Source organism: Nomascus leucogenys, chromosome 11, assembly GCF_006542625.1.
Source record: "Nomascus leucogenys isolate Asia chromosome 11, Asia_NLE_v1, whole genome shotgun sequence".
NCBI lineage: Eukaryota > Metazoa > Chordata > Mammalia > Primates > Hylobatidae > Nomascus > Nomascus leucogenys.
The window spans coordinates 82089911-82105305 of NC_044391.1; the positions used below are offsets into that span (position 1 = coordinate 82089911).

Sequence of the window (15395 nt, forward strand, 5' to 3'; positions counted from 1 at the left end):
CTCACCCACAATTTCCTTATCTCATAGAAAACAGTTAGATTTACCATGATTCTGACACGTCTATCTATCCTGTTTTTTATCTTGTTTTGGTTTACTTTGTTTATAGACCTTAGAGATATTCCATGGTGGTGTATAAAGACCTATTTCATTATTTTTCATGGCCACCCAATTATTCTATGACACACCGTGGCCATTCTTTTATTTTTAAACATATTTTTCTCATTTTTTAAATTACTTACTACAGGGATGTGTGTTCACTGTAAAACATTCAAATGTTCAGAAACAATATAAGTTCAATCTGTTTTTACATACAGGTTCACCTTATTCTTTCTAATGACTGTGTATTACGTAGAGGTAACAACTCAGAAAGTCATACTAGATGTCTAATAAATATCACAAACCTAAATCCAAAACTGAACTTTTGATCTTTAACATACTCCACCCACCATCTCAGCAAATGGCAATTCCATCCTTGCAGCTGCAAAAACCAAAAACCTTGGAGCCATCCTTGATTATTTTTCTCTCACATTACATATTCAATCTGTCAGCAAATCCTGTTGGTTCAATCTTCAAGACATACAATCCAAACACATATCACCGCCTCCTCTGCTACTATTCTGGGCCAACTTACCATTATCTCTCAACTAGATAACTGCAAGTCTCCTAACATGTAGTCCTCCTGCTCTTACCCTCTATCTTCCTCCAGAGTCTATTATAATGACAGCAATCAGAGTAATCCTCATAGGGAGTCTTAATTTTTATGTGCCATGGACTCCTCTGGCAGTTTGGTATAATCAATGGATACCTTCTCAGATAGTGTTTTTAAATACAGACACACACACACACTATATATATATATATATATATATATTTTAGTTACAAAGGAAACTATCTTGATACATAAATGTAAAAAAAAAGAGCTGTAAATATAAAAAACAGTGTAATGTAAGTGCTTCTTTATGATCACATTAAATGGGATCTAGCAGTGGGTCTAATAACTACTATAATTTCAAAGTAATGATGATCATAAATGCAACAACGAGGTGATTTTTACTGGTGGTAACAAAGTCACAGGTAATTCTAATATTACTATGGTTAACTGGCTACATTGAGTGAAGGAAACACTGCTTCAGTTATAAGTTAGTGAAAATAAAGATGTAATTTCTTCTAAATTCCAGGGGCCCTCCTGAATTCTACCCATAGACTCCAAGGAAGGAAAGGTCCAAGGACTCAGTGAAAAATATTTTGTAAAAAGTCAGATCATATCATCCTCCTGTTCAAAAATATCCAAAGACTCTCACACACTCCACTTCAGACTTAAAAGCCCAGTCTTTACAGTGGCTTACATCCAGTCAAATCTTCCCACCTCATTCCCTCCCCAAATACCACTGCTTGGACCTTAGCTCCTACCATTATCTTCATTCATTCTGCTGTACTCACACCAACTTTGCTATTTCTCGAACACACTGGAAAGTCTCTTGTAGCAAGGCCTTAACTAATACACTATACAGTAACTTCTCAGAAGATGGACTCCAAAGTCAAACTGCCTGGGTTCAACTTTTTTAGCCATACTACTTTCTAGCTCTCTGCACTTCAGTTTCCTTATCTATAAAATTGGGATAGTAAAAACACCCTCTTCACAGGACTGCTGTTAAGGATTAAATCAGCTAAAATACGTAAAGTACTTAAACTGTCCCTGGTACACAGCAGTGTATGTGTTAGCTTAGTATTACTGCTGCTGCTATTTCCTCAGTTGGGAATGCTCTTCCCCTACTACCTGCAGTGCTCAGTTCCTTATCTCTACGGGAGGCTTCTCCCTTCCTGACTATCTGCCAACTCTCCATTTGGGTACTTTCTCTCTCTCTCTTCCCTGCCTTATTTATCTCTATACCATTTATCACTTTCTAATATACTCTGTAACTTTATTTGGTACAGATATAGATTTTTTAAAACACCAGGAGTAAATTTTAAAATAATAAAATAGGCTGCAAAATGAGTAAAAATAATTAGCTAAATACTACGGTAAGTGTTAACATCTATCTCATTTAATCATTACAGCCTTATGAGGTAAGAATAAAACAACCCTTTATTTCTTTTTAAAAATAAGAAAACTGAGGCTTAGAGAAGTTAGATTGCTTGTCCAAAGGTGGCTAGGATTACAACCCAGACAGGCGCACACAAAGCCACTTAACCACTAAGCCATATTGTTTTCCGCACTTCTCGAAGTCAAGAGTTGAAGTGAACTGGAGAGCCAATGGTTCACACTAAAGCAAAAGTACTATTACCAACGCAATGAGCTTTGCACAGTATCACAATATGAAATCAATAAGCAATTCTAATAACAAAAAACTATGACCTATGTCTCAGGCACAGAAAATAATATCTGTAGGATGCATTACTTAAGACTGTTCAACAAATAGATAAGGTAGACTTCTGAGGGACTGGGTATTTCCAGTCTAAGGAAAGTTTTTATTAGCAATCACTTCATCTAAAGTAGCAGGATTAAGGTATAATAGGCTTTAACTTCTTTTCATTAGAGCAAACTATTAAATAAATCCCAAACAACTACATACTGCGTATTTACATAAATGTTTTGTTTACTCCAAAAAATTTTCTCCCATTATATTACATCTTATTTACTAAATCTGGAGATTTACAAAAAATTTTCTTTTTTTTTTTTTTGAGACGGAGTCTCACTTTGTCGCCCAGGCTGGAGTACAGTGACGGGATCTTGGCTCACTGCAACCTCCACCTCCCGGGTTCAAGCAGTTCTTCTGCCTCAGCCTCCTGAGTAGCTGGGACTACAGGCACATGCCACCACGCCTGGCTAAGTTTTTGTGTTTTTAGTAGAGACGGGGTTTCACCGTGTTAGCCAGGCTGGTCTCGAACTCCTGACCTCATGATCCGCCCGCCTTGGACTCCCAAAGTGCTGGGATTACAGGCGTGAGCCACCGCGCCTGACCCAAAAGATTTTTTTTTACTTGATACTCATTTGTTACAACAAAGTCTGGAGGTTTTTTGATAATTTGAAACTATTAATAAAGTATTTATCAAACCAACTTAGCACTGTAGTAACAACATAAGACCAGGCTATTACCACTTTCACAGAAACTTTGCAAAATAAGAGATTTGACAATCCCTTTATTATAGAGCAAGAGTTTTCTTTTCCTCTCCAAGGCAGAGAATGAATGAACTGGTAGAAAGACACCCTATGCACCACAGCCTGGCAGCATTTGGGCATGTTTTTTACTCCAAACAATAGTTGTTCTTTGGGACCCCATGAAAGGGGTATATAAGACTTCTAAGCCTGTCCTTAAACAGCAAGCTTTGTATACTACATGAAAATATATTAGTTGTAAATTCACATGACTTACACTGATGCAGTAAGCAGTGGTGTCAATTAGAATTCCAGAAAGCTGACGAACTGGCCAAAGGCTTATGTATAGGCCAAACAGCTATATAAAGGACAAAGACTGTAAGTGGGGGAGGTTGAGGACTGCTGCTGCTATTTCCTCAGAGGAGATGGGTAGAGGCAGATCACTCAGGTATTTTATATTTCTTTGCTTGTCAAACAGTTATAAAATTATAAATTCAGGCAAAAGGGGATAAGAAATTGACAAAAAATTTCAAACAAGTCAAAACAGAATGCTAGCTCTATTTAAAAGGAATGCAGTTTGTGTACTTAATGAGTATTTACTATGCATCCATCACTGTCTTAAGCACTAGGGATTAAACACTTTCCCTGCTTTAATGAGGTGTAGATTCTAGTATTTTCTTTCCACTTAATTGCTACTTAATTTCCAATTAGTGGCTACTTGATTCCTGCTAATTTTCAAGTCAGTTTTACCAACACACGGTTTTTCTTTAAAGCCCTAAAAATTGTTAATTTAAAATATGATATAGTAATTACTGCAAAATTTTGGATATTTTAAATTTTCTTGAGCAAAGTTAGGATTTAGTTAGGACTCAATCTCACTAGAGAAAAAGGTTAAAGAAAATTCTTTCTAAATAATACAAAGATAAGAAATATAATGCCTTGATTTTATTTCACCCAGCCTGACTTTCATTGATACCTTAGGAAGGTTAATACTTAGGTAACAGCACTACCAAAAAAAAAAAAAAGAAAATAAGAATTAAAAAATTTGTACAGGCACAAGAGATCTTCTGTGTGGTGACTAGGATATATTCTAAAACTGAATTGTGATAATGGTTGCACAACTATGAAAATTTACTAAATATCATTGAATTCTACACTTAAAATTGGTGAATTTTATGAGAGGTAATAAAGTGGTTTTTAAAAGTTATATACACACGCGCACGCACACACACACACACACACACGCCTTCCCTCCCCAACATGAGTTAACAGTATTACTAATTTAGAGCCTCCTGGAAAGCATTCATCAAACATTTATTAATCACCTATTTCCCAAGCATTAGAAATACAAAGATGGACCAGACACCGCATATCTATGCCCTTAAGGAGGTAGCACTCTTACGATACAGAAATATAATTTAGTAAAATAGTAATAAGGCCCAAACTTAGCAAACAGCAAGTGCCAAACACCATTCTAAACGTGTTACTTGACTGTACTTATTTAATACATGTATTAATAACATGCACACAACGTACTCTGACAGTAAAGAAGGTAATTACTAAAGATAACATGTAAGCTTAATTTTCAAGACTTAACGGCAATCCATTTAGAGAAAGGCATTCCAGGTAGAAAATATAGCATGCACAAAAAGAGAGATGAAAGATGGCATATGAAAGATGGCATGTGTGGAATCTGCTGAAGAATATCAGAAGCCAGAAATGAACAGGTAGGCAAGGAGACAAATCAATCACATAACATAAAGCTAAGCTACACTTTCTAGAGAAAAGTGAGTTACCGGTGATTTCAACCCAAATTATCATCACAACCCAAACACATTTGGTAGGTAAAACAGTTGTTCAACCCGATTACATGGTGAACCAAAAGCTAAAATAGCATAAGTAGAAAAGTATGTTTTCCTATTTCTTATTTCTCTCTCTGCAGCAGCAGCCATCATGGTGCTTATTCATGCCTTTGTCAAATAGTATTTATGTTGGCAAACTGCATGTAATTAGCAAATAAATTACATTATGACAATAAAAGGGAAAATTTAAATGCCAACGCTGTTCAATGCTTACTCAAGTGGGTCAACAATTAGTATCTCCTAAGGATAAAAACCCATATTACAATCCTTCATTTAGAAAAGTTCATTTAAGCAGTGAGTTTAGTTCAAATTTTCAATCTGTAGATTTATTTCTCAGAGGTAGCACTTATTAACACTAGTATTAAAGGCCTGAAGTTCTACTAGTGATGGGCAAAAGTCTTCTCAAGCAGAATCAAGTTCTTACCTCTTTAAGAAGTGATAAGATTAATGGACACTGAGCATAAGTGAAGAGGAGTCTGAAAATACATTGAGTGTAGGAGGTCAGACTTAATCTAGGCAAGCTATTGGAGCAATATTAAGAAATAATTCGTCTATAGATACCATACTTTAAAATGACCCATATCTAAACTGTAAGCATTGAAAATTTATTAGTATGTAAATACAATTTTTAAAAATTGCCAAAATGTTAGAAACTGTTAGGTGTTAACTCCAAAGAAAAGGATTAGAATTTCACTATCTCTTCAACATTCAAACAATAGGAAAATGTATTAAATTAAAAAGTTATACATGTCTATTTGGAAAAGTCACAAAATAAAGAAGGGAAAAATCTGAATTCCCAGAGTTCTCTATATTCTTCTACCTTTTGCACGAGGTTACATATGATAGAAGAGAAAATAAATGCATACATCTCCTCCCAGGATGGTTTCCTCGTATATGGTTATAATACTCTACCAGCATATGGCTACTAGTCCCAGCTCTACCTTTAACGAAATCACAGGCAAGTCACGACCTTTACGGGTATTAATTCCTTCACTTGTAAAAAGAATTCAATGGATCTCTGAGATCTTTTATGCCTCAAAAACTGTATCATTTTTTTCTCCTCTGAGACAGAATCTTACTCTGTCGCACGGGCTGGAGTGCAGTGGCGCAACCTCAGCTCACTGTAACCTCAGCCTGCTGGGTTCAAGTGATCCTCCTGCCTGGAGTAGCTGGGACTACAGGTGTACACCACCAAGCCTGGCTAATTTTTGTATTTTTGGCAGAGATGGGTTTCACCATGTTGGCCAGGCTAGTCTCGAACTCCTGACCTCACGTGAATCACCCACTTTGGCCTCCCAAAGTGCTAGAATTACAAGTGTGAGCCACTATACCCAGCCAATTTTTTCAACTTTAGAAAACAATGTCAAAAAACATATAATTGTCATTTGTAGTTACTATGCATGGCAATGTAGTTTCTATGCTAAGAATCATGAAAAAGTCATAACTCAAAATTATAAACAATAAAGAGCTATTTTGTGGCTCTGGTACAGTTGCTTGGTGTTTTCATATCTTGCACTTCTCTTGCCTTAAGTTATGCAGTGATGCCAAAAGGACATGGGAATCCTTGACCTTTTTTTTTTCCCCAAGATGGAGTTTCACTCTTGTTGCCCAGGCTGCAGTGCAATGGCGCGATCTCAGCTCACTGCAACCTCCGCCTCCTGGGTTCAAGTGATTCTCTTGCCTCAGCCTCCTGAGTATCTGGGATTACAGGTGCCCGCCACCACGCCCAGTGTGGTGTGGTATTTTTAGTAGAGACAGGGTTTCATCACATTGGCCAGACTGGTCCTGAACTCCTGACCTCAGGTGATTCACCTGCCTCAGCCTCCCGAAGTGCTGGGATTACAGGCATGAGCCACTGTGCCCGGCCTCCTTGACCTTTCAATAGCTAGGTTTTGGTAGCAGAGACAATTACCAAACTGTGAGTGTGTGTTCGTGTATATGTGTGCACTGGCAAAGAGATGGTGTTCAACAGGAAAAGAAAAAAGGTTAGAAATGACCATAGGTTTGCTGAGACACATATAACCTTCTCAGGGATGGGAAACACTGCAAGATAAACTTTCAGAATCACTTATAGAAGGTGACTGAGGACAACCTATAAATAAATCTACTCTAGTAAACAAACACACATATAAATTTTATATAAGCACAAAGGAAGGTACTCTAGGATTAATGAGTTATAAGGGAATTGATCAAATGCTACCAAGAATGATCACTTCTCTTCAAACTCTCTGCCAAGATCATGCCAGCTTGGGTGACAGAGAGAGACTTTGTCTCAAAAAACAAAAAACTTTGAATCCTTAACAGAAGAAATAAAATTTCACAAATTGTTTGAGTGACTTGAAGAAAACTCATGGGAAAAGACACTGGGAAAAATTACTGAAGAAGAATAAGAGAAGAAATGAGATATACCCAAATTAAGAAGGTCAATAGAACCCAAGCTTTTATATTACTGCTTGAAGGAATCTGATTTCTCTGCTGATTTGGTGCATTTTCAGATGAGAAAAATAGTTTTTTTTTTCCCATTTACAAAACAATACCAAATGTGTAAGCAAGAGAGACTGAGGAACATTTTCCTTCTATGTTATAAGAACATAATAAACTCAAACTCATGGTTTCCTTACGGAAAAATTTAAACAAATAGTATTATAGGATTTTGTAACTGAAGAGAATAGAAATCATTTAACCTATTTCATTTTATGGAGAAAGGAACTATGGCCCAGCGACTTCAAGAATACCAAAGCTTAGATATCCTGGATCCAGTCCAATATTCTTTACACTACATCACATTACTTTTTCATTCACGGTCTACTTCTGTTACATATTCCTTCAAATAAGCTATTTTTCCTTCTCTTTTTCTCTTCAGTGTTTACTTTAAAAATATTCTTTTTCTTTGTGAACTTATGTCAAAGACATTAAACTTAGCAACAGAAAAATCTTCATTGAAAGGTAAATTACTGAATTACTTTGCAAAAGCACTATTTTAAAAGCCCTCTAGTTATGTCCACATACTAAACAGATGTATGCATGTGCATAGGAAACCGTTCACCCAACACGTTTACTGACCACAAGTGTTCTGAGTGTTAAGGTGAAAACAGAACAAAATGACAAAATCTCTGTCTTCGTGGCATTTATTGCATTTTAGTGTGAGAGATTATAAATAAAGTTAAAATGTATAGTGTTTCAGTGGTATTAGACAGAAAAATATAAAGCCAGGAAGGACATTTTAAAATAAAGACCTTGAGGCCGGGTGCGGTGGCTCACGCTTGTAATCCCAGCACTTTGGGAGGCCGAGGCGGGCGGATCACGAGGTCAGGAGATCGAGACCACGGTGAAACCCCGTCTCTACTAAAAATACAAAAAAATAGCCGGGCGTGGTGGCGGGCACCTGTAGTCCCAGCTACTCGGAGAGGCTGAGGCAGGAGAATGGCGTGAACCCGGGAGGCGGAGCTTGCAGTGAGCCGAGATTGCGCCACTGCACTCCAGCCTGGTTGACAGAGCGAGACTCCATCTCAAAAAATAAATAAATAAATAAATAAATAAAAAAATAAAATAAAGACCTCGAGAAGAGTGATCAAGCCAGGTGGATAGCTGACATGCAATGAACAAAGAGGGGTAGGAAATGGAGGCTAGCCACTGTACAGATTTTGGCATTTACTCTAAGTGAGCTAGGAAGCCACTGGGGGATGAGCAAAGGAGAGAGGAGAGACATGTTCTGATTTAAAAGAGAATTACTCCAGCTGCTGTGTTGGGAATGTACCACAAGTGCAGTAATCCCAGCAAGAGATAATATCTTGGACCAGAGTGGTCGCAGTGGGGATCATAAAACATGAGTCTGAATATATTTTGAAGACAGAACCTGCAAAATTTGCTAACAGACTGGATAGAACTGTCAAGGAGAGGAAATAATGATTTTACGGTTTTTGATCCAAACAACTGAAGGATGGAACTGCCATTTACTGAGATGGGGCAGGCTGACTGATTAGCAAGTTTGGGGAGGTAATATCACTTTTAGATCCAAGTTTAAGGTATTTATAATGCATCGAATGAGATGTCAAGTAGTCAGCTGAATCTTGAGTTCAAGAAAGAGGGTGAGACTAAAAATATCAATTTGCAAAGTTGTCAGCGTCCAAAACCAGATCACCAGATGAGATTACCTGCAAAATGAGCATAACCTGAGGCACCACAAAATAAGAGGTACAAGACTAAGAGAGAAATTAGTGAGATAGAAGGCAGTCAAGAATCTGTGCGAGGCCAGGTATGGAAGCTCATTAACCTGTAATTCCAGTACTTTGGGAGGCTAAGGCAGGTGGATCACTTGAGGTCAGGAGTTCAAGACCAGCCTGGGCAACATGGCGAAACCCTGACTCTACTATAAACACAAAAATTAGCTAGGTGTGCAGGTGTATGCCTGTAGTCCCAGCTACTTGGGAGGCTGAGGGAGGAGAATCGCTTGAACCCAGGAGGCGGAGGTTGCAGTGGGCCGAGATCGCACCACTGCACTCCAGCCTGGGTGACAGAGCAAGACTCCATCTCAAAAAAAAAAAGAAGAATCTGTGCGAATATGGAACCAAGTGAAAATACTATTTTTTAAGGAACCACAATCAACTACATCCAGTGTTGGGGATAGGTCAAATAAGATGAGGATTACTAAACGTACATTTACTTTATAAACTAATACGGTTAATCACCAACCTTTGTTTGGATAAACAAAGGTTCCAATATCGCTCCCCACCCCTCATCTACTGAATTCTGGTCTGTTTCTGCTACCATTTATTCCCATCCCTGCACACTATTTAATATGCTTAAAATACCACTCAAGACTTAGAGCTTCTAACCCACGTCTCATTTATTGTGGTATAGTACTGAACTAAATACGTTACAAAACTAAAACTGAGCCCTGGTATCCACAAAACATTAAATTTTCTCAAAATGGAAACGAAACTCACTCTCCGGCCCTTCTTTGGTCTCTTAAGCCACACTGCAAAGTGATTCCCATTTCTGGTGATGTTTCCAGGATGAGCTTTTGACTAAATCTGTGTAAACTGACCATAATGGTTCCCTTCTACTAACTAGTCAGTGGAGTATGTAGGCGAAATGTGCAATCCCAAATTAACCAATTCTATAAGATGAATTTAAAAAGTCCAACTATGAAATGTCAAATATACAAAAAAATTTCATGACATCCAATGTATTAATGTTATCTTGTCATATTTGCTTTTTTGAAGAAATAAAAATTTTAAAAGTATTATGAATACTGCTAAAATCTCCCTCTATTCACAATCCTCTCCTCCCCTTATTTTTCTCTGCCAAATGCAACCATTTTCCTAATTAATTGCCTGATTAGATTCTCATGGGTGTTCTGGTGTTTTTACTGCATATCACCAATTTTATATATTTAGGATTTTTACAGGAATGACACCATGCCACACAAAAGCCTACTTTTCAAGCAGTTTTAGGTTTATAGGAAAACAGTAAAAAGTACAGACAGTTCCCACATATTCCCTGCCCCCACACAGGCAAAGCCTCCCCCTACATCAACATCCTGTTACCAGAGTGGTACATTTGTTACAACTGATGAGCCTACATGTACTATCACCTACAGTCCATAATTTACATTAGAGTTCATTCTTGGTGTCGCACACTGTATAGGTTTTAACAAATGTATAATGATATGCATCCATTAGTATCAAACAGTATTTTCATTGCCCTAAAATCCTCTGTGCTCTCCTTATTCATCTCCCTCAACCTCAATCCCTGGTAACAACTACTGATCTTTTTACTGTCTCTATAGTTTTGCCTTTTAAAGAATGTCATATAGTTGGAAGTATATAGTCTTTCAGATTGTCTTGTTTATTTTAGCAATATGCATTTAAGATTCTCCATGTCTTTTCATGGCTTAATAGCTCATTTCTTCTTAGCACTGACTAATATGCCATTGTCTGGATATATCACAATTTATCCATTTACCTACTGAAGGACATCTTAGTTGCTTCCAAGTTTTGGCAATTATGAATAAAGCTGCTCTGTGTGGACATAAGTTTTGAACTCATTTGGTTAATTACCAAGGTGTGCTATTGTTGGGTCATATGGTAAGAGTATGTTCAGTTTTGTACTGCCTCTCAAAGTGATTGTACCATTTTGCCTTCCCAACCAACAATGAATCAGAGTTCCTGTTGCTCCACATCCTCACCGGCATGTGGTGTTGTCAGTGTTCTGGGTTTTTTTTTTTTTTGTTGGTGGTGGTGGTGGTAAAATATACATAACAATAAAATTTACTATCTTAACCACTTTAAAATTTAGAAAATTTCAGAAAAACTGTAGTAAAAAACACATAACATAAGCTTTACCATTTTAACTATTTTAAAGTGAGTTCGGCAGCATTAAGAATGTTCATATTGTTGTGCATCAAATCTCCCAAAACTATCCTGGTCTTGCAAAAACGAAACACTACATCCATTAAACAACTCCCTATCTCCTTCCCTCTATCCCCTGGCAACCATCATTCCTTTTCCTGTTTCTATGCATTTGCCTATTCTAGGTACCTTGTATAAGTGGAATTATACAGTATTTTTTTGTGTGTGTGACTGGCATATTTCGCTTGGCATAATGCTTATGGTTCATCCATGTTGTAATATGTCAGAATTTCCTTCCTTTTTAAGTCTAAATAATATTCCACTGTATGTACATACACATTTTATCTATTTTATACATTAAATAACCTTTTGCTTCCACCATTTTGATACTGCAAATGCTGCTACTATAAACTAGAATGTAGAAGTATCTTAGTTCCTGCTTTCAATTCATCTGGATATATACTCAGAAGCGTAATTGCTGGGTCATATAATAATTCTATTTTTCACTTTTTGGGAACCACCATTCTGTTTTTCATAGTAGCTTCACCATTTTACATTCTCACCAATAATGCACAGGATTCTGAATTCTCCACATCTTCACCAACAGTTATTTTGTTTTTGTTATTTTTATAGTAGTCATCTTAATGGGTGGGAGATGGTATAGTTGTTTTGATCTGCATTTCCCTAATTACTGATGTTGAGCATCTTTTCATGTGCTTATCGGCTATTTTGTTTATCTTCCTTAGAGAAATATCTTTTCAAGCCTTTTGCACATTTTAAAATAAGGTTGCTGGTTTTTGCTATTGTTGAGTTTTAGGAGTTCTTTATATATTCTGGATACTACTCCTTTATCAGATACATCATTTGCAAATATTTTCTCACATTCTGCAGGTTGTCTTTTCACTCTTGATTGTTTCCTCGGCTGTACATCAACTTTTCAGTTTGATGTTTTTCCACTTGTCTATTTTTGCTTTTATAGCTTTGCTTTTAAGTGTCTTATCCAAGAAATCAGTGCCGAGACCAAAGTTATAAAACTTTCCGTATTTTCTTCTATTTTACCAGTTTCAGATCTTATGTTTAAGTCTTTTATCCATTTTGAGTTAATTTTTGTATATAGTCCAAGGGTCCAATTTCAGTCTTTTGCATGGTGGATTATCAAGTGTTCCCAGCACCGTTTGTTAAAGGACTATCCTTTCTCCAATGTGTAGTCTTGGTATCTTTGTCGAAGATTATTTGCCCGAATATGCAGGGGTTCATTTCTGGGCTCTCTATTCTGTTCCACTGTTTATGTCTTTATGCCAGTACCATAATGATTTGACTACAGTAGCTTTGTAATATGTCTTTCAGTCTGGAAGCATGAGGTCTCCAGGCTTGTTCTTTCTCAAGATTGTTTTAGATATTCAGAGTCCTTATGGTACCTTATGAAGACTGCTTTTCTATTTCTGTAAAAAATGCTGCCATGATTTTGATAGGGCTTGCAATGGAATATTTAGACTGCTTTGGGTATCATGGACATTTTAACAATATTAAGTTTTCCATGAACATTGGATTGTTTTCCATTTGTGTTTATTTCTTTCAGCAATGTTTTGCATATAAGCCTTTTATTTGGTTAGGTTTATTCCTAAGTATTTTTTCTGACACTATTGGAAATGAGATTTTCTTAATTCCCTTTTCAGATTGTTCACTGTTAGTGTATAGAGACAGTTGTTTTTTTGTATGTTGATTTTGCTGAATTTTTTAGTTCTAATCATTTTTGTGGAATCTTTAGGGTGATTGTGTCATCTGTGAACAGAGATAATTTTACATCTTTGTTATAGATTTGGATGTCTTTCATTTCTTTTTCTTGCCCAACTGCTCTAGCTAGGGCTTCTAGTACTATGTTGAAGAGAAATGCCAAGGGTGAGCATCCTTGTTTGTTCTGTTTTGAAAGAGTCTTACTCTGTTGTCCAGGCTGCAGGGCAGTGGCAGTCACTTCAGTCTCAAAATCCTGGGCTCAAGCAATCTTCCCTCAGCCTTCCAAGTAGCTGGGACCCCATGTGCATGCCTGCATGCCTGGATAGTTTTTATTTTATTTTTTCTTTGTAGAGACAGGGTCTTGCTATATTGCCCAGGCTGCTGTCGATCTCCTGGGCTCAAGTGATCCTCCCATCAGGGCCTCCTTCCAAAGCACTGGACTTATATGCATGAGCCAGCACACACTGCCACTGCCTTATTTCTGATCTTACAGGAAAAGCTTTCAGTTTTTCATCATTGAATATGTTGTTTGCTGTGGGCTTTTCATATATGGACCTTATTATGTTGAGATAATTTTCTTCTATTCCTAGTTTGAGTGTTTTTATCATGAAAGGGCACTGAATTTTGTCAAGGTTTGGCACTGAACTTTTCCTCCATCAACTGGTATGACTGTGTCATTTTTGTCCTTCAGTCAGTTAATGTGGTGTATCATACTGATTTTCATATGTTGAATCATCCTTGCACCCCAGGCATAAATTCCACTTGGTCATGGTATGTGATCCTTTTAATGTGCTATTGGATTTGGTGCACTAGTATTCTGTTGAGGATTTTTGCATCCATTTTCCTCAAGGATACTGGCCTGTAGTTTTCTTTTCTTATAATGTCTTTTTCTGGTTTTAGTATCAGAGTAGGGCTGGCCTTGAGTTTGGAACTCTTCCATTTTTTGAAAGAGTCTGAGCAGGACTGGCATCAATTCTTCTTTAAATGTTTGGTAGAATTCACCAGTGAAGCCAATGATCCTGGGCTTTTCTGTGTGGGGAGATTTTAAAATTACTGTTTCAATCTCCTTACTACTTATAGGTCTAGTCAGATTTACAATTTCTTCATGATTCAGTATTGACAGGTTATATGTTTTAGGAATTTATCCATTTCATCTAGGTTATCCAAGTTGTTGGTATACAAGCCACACATATCCTTTTGCAATACTCTTTTCTCTACAAAAACATATGAAAAGTAAAAACACTGTCTTACAGAAGAAAATATCAAAATATAGGTACATAAATAACTGCTCTAAGAGTTCAGGAAAGGGAAGATTCACATGAATTGATGTGATTAGTGAAAACTGAGTTGTGGAGGTTTAAGTTCAATGTGGAAGCATAAATAAGAAACGGCAAGGTAAAGGGAAGACTAGAAGGTGTTTCCAGGAGAGACCCAACAAAAGCAAATACAGAAAAAGCAAAACTGAATGTTAAATGTGAGGTGGGTTCATTTGCCTGAAGTAGAGAGTCAGAGATGAAGTTAGTTGGATGGGGAGTTATCAACTAAAAAGGTAAGAATTAATTTGGACAAGTAATTTCACTTTTAGACCTTTACTAGCATTTATGCAGCAAACACTCAAATATCTGTTAAACCAAATTGAGAGCCTGAAATGCCTAGCTAATTAAGAACTTTTCAGTGCCTCTTAGAAATAATAGGAAGCCACTGAAGGTTTCTGGGTTGAGAAGTGAAAACAGCAATGATGTTCTGGGAAGTTTACTGAAGTAACTGCATTCTAATGGTTCTCATCTGGGGTGAGTTTGCCACACAAGGGATATTTGGCAATTTCTGAAGACTGTTCTTGGTCGTCACAACTGGGTGGGGCGGGGGCGGGGGGGCGGTGGTGTGCTACTGACATCTAGTAAGTAGAGGCCACAGATGCTGCTAAACATCCTACAGTGTACAGGACACTCCCCCATCCCCCAACAAATTATCTGGCTCAAAATGTCAATAGTGCCAAGGATGAAAACCTTCACTGTATTCTAATATGAGTTACTCTCATGAGAATTCAAATTAAGTTCAAATATGTTTGGAAAAATGTACACATGAAAAAGGAAACAATCCAAAAGACTAACAGTAGTGAGAATATGAAAGATTATTTTTATTTTTCCAAAAAGTGTTTTTACAATGATCATGCATTACTTCTATCAAGAGAAAAAACAGACTTAAAAATTCTGACTTCATCACTACGCAATCTATACATGTAACAAAACTGCACTTGTACTCCATAAATTTATATAATACATAAGATAACCTTAAAAATAAAAATTCTAATTTAGTTACTAATTCTAATCAGAGTACACTCCTGTTTTC

General features: G+C 37.0%; 1 protein-coding gene across 1 annotated transcript in view; it reads right to left on the reverse strand.

Annotated features, from left to right (window-relative positions):
* KPNA4 (karyopherin subunit alpha 4) overlaps positions 1-15395 on the reverse strand; it is a 70404-nt gene that overhangs the window by 41877 nt on the left and 13132 nt on the right. The gene's annotated exons all lie outside the window — the stretch shown is intronic.